Genomic DNA, 7,564 nt, shown 5'->3' on the forward strand with positions numbered 1-7,564 from the left:
AAAATGTGAATTAATGAATTTATTGTCACACAAAACTGAGGAGTCTGGGGTTAGTTTTTCCGAAGCATGGTCTTTTGACATAGCTAAGTAAAGTGACCAGGTATTTCTCTTTCTTTCTTATTCTCCTCATCCCTTGCCTTTGCTTTCCACTGTGTTGATTTCATCTCCCATCTTGTGGGTCCCAATAGCTCTACGATTAATATTGTAACAACTGTAACAGTTCAGTGTAATGACAGTTGGTTGTTTTCCAGGTACTTGAAAACGTCTCAGGATTAGCTCTGATTGAACCATGAGAGTAATGTACTCATTCTCGAATCTGTCACTAGCACCAGGGACATGGAACACTTTGAAAGTCCAGTCTTGAACTTTGTAACTACCCTAAAGCAGCTCAATCCAAAACCAAATGAACAAGTAGGAGAGAGATTCCCCAAGGAAAATCATGTTTTTGGTTTTTTTTTGTTTTTTTGAAGGAAAGAAAAACTGAGAAAACATTGACAAAAGCAACAGATATCGATATTCACTAAAAGGATACAGTACAGTTTCTAACAACAGAACATATACCCAAAATATGGTCTTCTTATTCACTACTAGATGTTACTGATTTAATAAAAAAAAGGGAAAATTTAATTTTTTTGTGAATGAAAGGATTGTTTTAGGCTTATGATTAATTCCTTTGCTAGAAGTTATAAACAAAAATAATTTTTCTTGGTTGTTAATGCTTTGGTGTTTATAACTGAACAAGGAGATACATGGTTTTTAGACGTGGTTTATTTTTGAAATAATTTTAGGTTTACAGAAGAATTGTAAAGAAAGTACAGAGAATTCACTATACCCTTTACAAATTTCTCCAAATGTTAACAACTTACATAACCATGGTATATTTAGCAAAACTAAGAAACTAACATTGGTACAATGATATTAACTAAACAATAGACTTGATGTGGTTTTTACCGTTTTTTTTCTTTCATGGTTTTGTCATTCCCTGTATTTAATGAAGGATACCATATTGCATTTACTCATCACGTCTGTATAGTCCTGTCCAATCCGTGACAGCCTCCCAGTCTTTTCTTGTCTTTCATGACCTTGACACTTTGAAAGAGTCCTGGTTAGTATTTTATAGCTATTTGGATTTGTCTGATGTTTTCTCAAGATTAGATTGAGGTTATGCAGTATTGGAAAGTATATCACAGAGGCGAAGTGCCCTTTTCACTGCATCATATCACAGTACCTAATAGTAACGTGATTTATTGCTGGTGATACTAACCATGATCACTTGGTTAAAGTGCTGTCTGACAGGTTTCTCCACTGTAAAATTATGATTTTTTTTACCTTTCCATATTCTATTCGTTATAAGTGAGTCACTAAATCCAGCTCATATTTGAGGGGAGGATAATTAATCTCTACCTCATTTAGAGAGGGATATCAAACAATTATAAAATATATGTTAAAACCACCATAGAAACATAAATATTTTGGGAGGATATCTAAAGGCCTTGCAACTATCCTGTTTTTCCTTAACATTTTGTTCACTAACAATTATAGCATTCAACAGTGGATGATGCCTATAGCTATTATTACTGTAATGGTCTAATGGTGATTTTATCTTTTCTTTATTCTATACTATTTTAAATTCTTCTGTAAGGAAGGTTTAGTCCTTCTTCTCCATTTATTTATTTATTCAAATATTTATATCAATCTGAGAAAATAAAATAGGTTTGGAGGAATCACATTAACTTGATTTTAAGACTTACTATAAAGCTACACTGATCAAGACAGTATGACATAGGATAATACATAGGACAAACACTTGGATAAAAGGAACGTGAAAAATATATATATACGTCAGCCTAAACCTCATACATTATACAAAATTCACTCAAAAATCAGTAATGGATCTAAATGTAAAACACAAAACTATAAAAATTTTAGAAGAAAATATAAGAGAAAATTTATGTGGCCTTGTGGTAGATGAAATATTAAATATGAAACTGACAGCATGATCCATACGTAAAGGAAAAAGACAAATTCAACTTTATTAAAAAAAAAACTTGCTATGTGAAAGACACTTTAAGAAAATGAAGACAAGGCTCAGACTGGGTAAAAATTTTTGCAAATTACATATCCAACAAATTAAACGTATTTAGAATATGTGAAGAGCTCTCAAAATTCAGCAATCAGGAAACAAACTATAAGCATACATTTAAAAATTGGCCAGAACACTTGAACAAACACATACAAAAAGAGATACAATGATGGCAAAAAGCATATGAAAATACATTCAGTTCTCCTTAGCCATTAGGGAAAGACAATTAAAAATAGTAAGATACCACTACACAACTATTAGAATGACTAAATTTTAAAAATACTGACTTTAGTAAGGGCTGGCAAACGTTCAAACAAAGTAGAGATCATATATTGCTGGTGGGAATGCAAAATGGTATAGCTACTCTGAAAACATTTTGGCAGTTTCTTACAAAATTAAACACCACTTAACATATGATCCAGTAACCTCACTCTTGAGTGTAAAGCCTAGAGGATTGAAAACCAATGTTTACACAAATATCTGTGCAAAAATATTTATAGCGGCTCTATTCATATTTGCAAACACAAAGCAAAAAACATCTGAAAAGAACCCAACTGTCCTTCAATGGTTGAATGGATAAACAAACTGCATATCCAAACAATGGGATACTAATTAGCGACAAAAAAGAACAAACTATTGATACAGTAGTTCCCCCTTTTCTGTAGGAGATACATTTCAAGACCCCAGTGGACGCCTGAAAACACAATAGTACCAAACCCTATATATACTATGTTTTTTTTCCCTTTACATACATACCTATGATAAAGTTTAATTTATAAATTAGGCACAATAAGAAATTAAATGTAATAATAATAAAGTGGAACAATTAAACCCTGTAATAAAAGTTATGTGAATGTGTTCTCTCTCTGTCCCAAAATATTTTATTGTACTGTGCTCACCCTTCTTTTTGTGATGATGTGAGATGATAAAATACAAACTTATTCCTGAATCTGTGTAACCACCACTTTCTTGGAGTAAATAACTTTGTGTCATTCCTTTCAGGGAATTCCTTGTGGAAGTCTTCGTATATAGGCTCAACGCTGTCTAGTGAAATGTTGCTGTCAGTTGGAACACGTTTTCTGTTCATGTCTTCCAAACAAATTTAATGCCTTTTCCTTCTTAACTAAGCACTTATCATGCATTGTGGCAGTGACTTTTGCAATTTGAGATGCGACAGCAAAGCTAGCACAGATTTATTTTTTCCTTCTTCACAATTTCATGGAAACAAGAGTTCTTACCATAGATCTTAGCAACCTCAGCATACAATTTTTTTTCTTTCCTTAAATTGAGAAGTGTCACCTTTTCACTTAAAGGAAGCCCTTTATGGCTTTTCTTTGACATATCTGGGTTATCGGCATCTCTACTCTTGCACTTTGGGGCTGTTATTAAGTCAAATAAGGGTGACTTGGACACAAGCACTGCAATACCCAGACAATTAATCTGATAACCAAGATGGCTACTAAGTGACTAACAGGTGGGAGCACATACAGTGTGGTGTGGTAGACAAAGGGATGATTCTCGTTTCATGTGGCATGACATAGGATAGTACGAGATTTCATCATGCAATTTAAAACTTATGAGTTGTTTATTTCTGGAATTTTTTATTTAACAGTATTTGATCTTGGTTCACAGCAAGGAAAGTGAAACTGCGGAAAGAGAAATCGTGAATAAGGGGAACTACTGTATATGCAACAACTCAGGTGAATCTAAAAGGTATTAAGCTGAGTGAAAAAAACAGTTACAGAAGGTTATATACTGTATGGTTGCATATGTATGACATTTCAAAAAGAAAAAAACCCACAAATCATAGTTTTAGAGAATAGATCAGTGGTTGCCAGATGTAGGGTCAAGGAAAGAAGTGACTATGAAAGGACAGCACAAGTGATTTCTGTGTTGTCATGAAACTGTTCTGTATCTTGATTGTGGTGGTAGTTACACAAATATATACATGTGTTAAAATTTATTAAACTGTACATCAAGAGGCAAAAAATAGTATTGCATGAAAATTCTAAGTATAAAAATAAAATAAAAATCAATATAGACTCAAGGATAATTATCTTATTCCTTGTTAAAATCCAATAGTATTGTTATTTGTTTATTTGTGCTCAAATTGTTTCAGTTGTAACTATTGGGAACTCTCTGAGAGCTCCTGTATAAATATGGTTTTAATTGGCATTGTTTTATGAAGATTTCATCAATAGGATTCTAACCTTAACTGATAGGTCAAGAAAGGGCAATTAATTGTATAATAGTTTATTGGAAAATGATTAAATTCTTCTGATTATTCAGTTCTACTAGAAATAACATCTGATTGGTCTAGATTAGTTTCTAATAGATTACTTCCTAAGATAGACATTCTTTCCAATTTGTGAACTCCTGCTTTGTAATAATCATATTTTTCATTTCAAGACAATATATATTGATCTGTACAATTTTTCTTCTTTAGCTTTACAGGACTCATTTTAAACTGAGTTTTCCCTAGCTATCGTACTGAATAAGTGGATGCTTATTTTTGATCCAAAGAAATATGTTACTGATAATTACTTAACATTATTTGATTAAATTATCAAAAGCAAAAAATGTCTTTGTGCTTACTACCAGGAATTGATACCAATATTTTAAAGCATAATTAAGGACTATATAATTATTTGGGTAGCATTAATTTTGTTAATTAAATCATTGTTTCCTTTATTTAGTAAGTGGAATACTAAATGACTTACCTACTAAACAATTATGCTACAAAGTAATATTTATAAGTAAAACCTTTAACATAATTTGACAGAAAATTATTTGATACAATATTTAAAAATAATACTAAAACTTCTCTGTGCTTGAGACAATATCCATTTGGAAATAGTGTAAACAATTCTAGGTATAATCAAAATGCATTTCAGACCTGAAAATAGATTCCTGTTGCCCTTTAAATAAAAAATGTAAGTTAATCCTTATTTAATTACTATCATTCCTTCTAAGAAGAAAAAAGGAAAACTGTTTATGGGTTTGTGTGAAAGAGTGTGTGTGTGTGTGTGTGTGTGTGTGTGTGTGTGTGTGTGTGTGTTTGAGAGAGAGAGAGAGAGAGAGAGAGAGAGAGAGAATGCTGGCCCTTTTAAGATGGACTTGTATGGACTAGATGCCATATATCTTTTGGACATTTAGAAGGATTGTTATTTGTGGGAGATGAACAGGGTATGGTTGCTACAGTCTATGGACAAAACAAATAGAAATAGTTTAATTGATGCTGATTTTAACAACAGATTGACCCCAAGGCACACAGAAAATTGCAGGGACAGAGGCTCCATTTTTTATACAATAATGAATGTGTTGTAATACCGTGATGCTTTATTTTATCCATTATAAATGACAGTAGTAACAGCTGTAACAAGTCAAAATAATATCGGCATTACCTGAGTCACTTGTGTCCCTTTCTCTCTTCCTTAGTGTTACCATCCTGATTCAAAGAGGCATGGTTTACTGCTGTGTGGAAGTTGTTTATTTCTCCTAATGATTTGGCATGAATATAAACTGACAATATGAAATTATTGATTTCTTTTTAACCCAATCTTTCCAACTTTGAAATAAAGCTCTAGAAATGTTTGTACTTGCCTCAAGGAAATTCTTCATCTTTTTTTTTTTTTTCCAGAGGAAAATGCGAATGTAGTCCCGCACTACCACAAATTATGCTGTGATGTTTCCCACAAAATTGCAGGGATAGACACACCCAAAGTGCAATGGATGAGCCTCACCCTGAGAAAACCACCTTTGTGTTCATATGTCCCCTGCCAAGTGAGTATTCAGGGTAAGGTATTTAACCTGGCGTAGCTCTTATTAGAGATTTTAAAGTCTTAGAGCAATTCTGTTTGGGGCTGTGATACATGAGAGAAGACTAGAAGTAGCTTAGGGACCAAGACATAAATGTTGTTTCCTAGAAATCTCAGGGTTGTCCCAGACTGAAGACCTTCCAGAGCAGCCACAGCCTGGACTGTGCAAGGGTGATCCCTTTGGAGTAGTCTCACTTCGAGTGCCCTATTTTCTTCAGAGGAAATGACTCAATTTAAAAAATTTCACCTGTGTATTGCTGTTCCACATGGAATTGCCAATAACAGAGGCTCCTGGAGCTTTCTCAAAGTCGCAGAGTGTTGAGAGCCATAGTCCAGACTGACACTGACACTAAATAGATATCAGACACACAGGAATAAAACCTTTGCATAATCAGGTCATAGAAATGATCCATTATATATTTTCCTAACTGGAGTGAGGCAACAGAATCAATTTATTTGCTTTCAAACATCACCAACAAGCACTTAGTGAGGGACTAGTGCTCATGCATTCGGAGTAATACACAGTAGGTACAAACACCACAGGAGGCACTCATGGCAAATACATAAATGGATGTTAGAAATTAACGGGGCAAGCACTTTCTGGTCTTTTTGATTCCCAAAGGTTGGAGTGCAGTAATTGATTTCCCAGACTCATTGAGTCAAAATATGAGATACATGGATGAATAAAACATAGTCCTTGACCTCAAGTAGACAGATGAAACATTGTAATAGAAGAATTCCATGATGCATATAAACACAAACATTAACGTGTTAGAAAAGAGTGATCAACTAATTTTGTTGAGATTTAACACACATTCTTTCATAAAAGACTCAAACCAACCCTGTTAGAGGGAAGTGGCAGTATCCCAAAAGAGATAACAAAATCCTTCGGTAGATCGTTTAGTCTCACACTGCTAGTAATTAGCAGGTTGAAATTTCTGTGTTTTTTTTTTGTTGTTGTTGTTGTCCCAACTCTTAAGCCTATGAATTTCATTATATCTACCAGAAACAAAGATACAATTGAGAGTGGGCAGGGCAACAAACTTCTCCTGCAAAGATGCAGGCAGAATCAAGAAACATTTTGCATTAAAAAAAAAAAAAAGTTTCAAAGGTTAAATAGACGTTTAAGGTACTGGTAAGATGAGGAACACTTTACTTGCAAGGGTTCAGAGGCATGCCCACACGTGATGTATAGCAAACCAGAATACTTTTATTTCTATGTTTTGAAATATTTAGTGAATTAATCTATAATTGAATTTTTAGGGAAATAAGAACTAAACAAGTTACTACATAAAGAATGAGTTACTTCAAGTCATTTTATAAGTAGGAAACAATTACAATAAAATAAAATCAGAAACAAAATACCGCATTCCAAAAGCATTCTTTTGTTTATTCTCAACAACAACAAGAGAAAGAGTACTCTGCCTTCAAAGGGCACTCTGTCTGTTGTTCATTGTTGGTAATTGGAAATATTTCTAATGGTTATGTTTATTCTTGGTTATAATTTGATTTAATACAAAATGTAATGTGATAATTTTCCACTGGACTTGCACTAGGAAAAATTTTTATGTGTGATGTTTGCTTTTCAGGACCATTTATTTCCCTGCTTTTGATATTATCCTGTCTTTCTTTAAAATAACTTCCTGAAGTGTGTAGTTTCTCA

The 7,564-nt window shown here is 33.3% G+C and overlaps 1 pseudogene; it reads right to left on the reverse strand.

The window, feature by feature from the left end:
* Positions 1-5,720: 5,720 nt before the first annotated feature.
* Positions 5,721-5,874, reverse strand: LOC117025386 (uncharacterized; annotated as a pseudogene).
* Between the last annotated feature and the right edge of the window lie 1,690 nt (positions 5,875-7,564).

The sequence above is a fragment of the Rhinolophus ferrumequinum genome, chromosome 7 (genome assembly GCF_004115265.2).
Source record: "Rhinolophus ferrumequinum isolate MPI-CBG mRhiFer1 chromosome 7, mRhiFer1_v1.p, whole genome shotgun sequence".
Classification (NCBI taxonomy): domain Eukaryota; kingdom Metazoa; phylum Chordata; class Mammalia; order Chiroptera; family Rhinolophidae; genus Rhinolophus; species Rhinolophus ferrumequinum.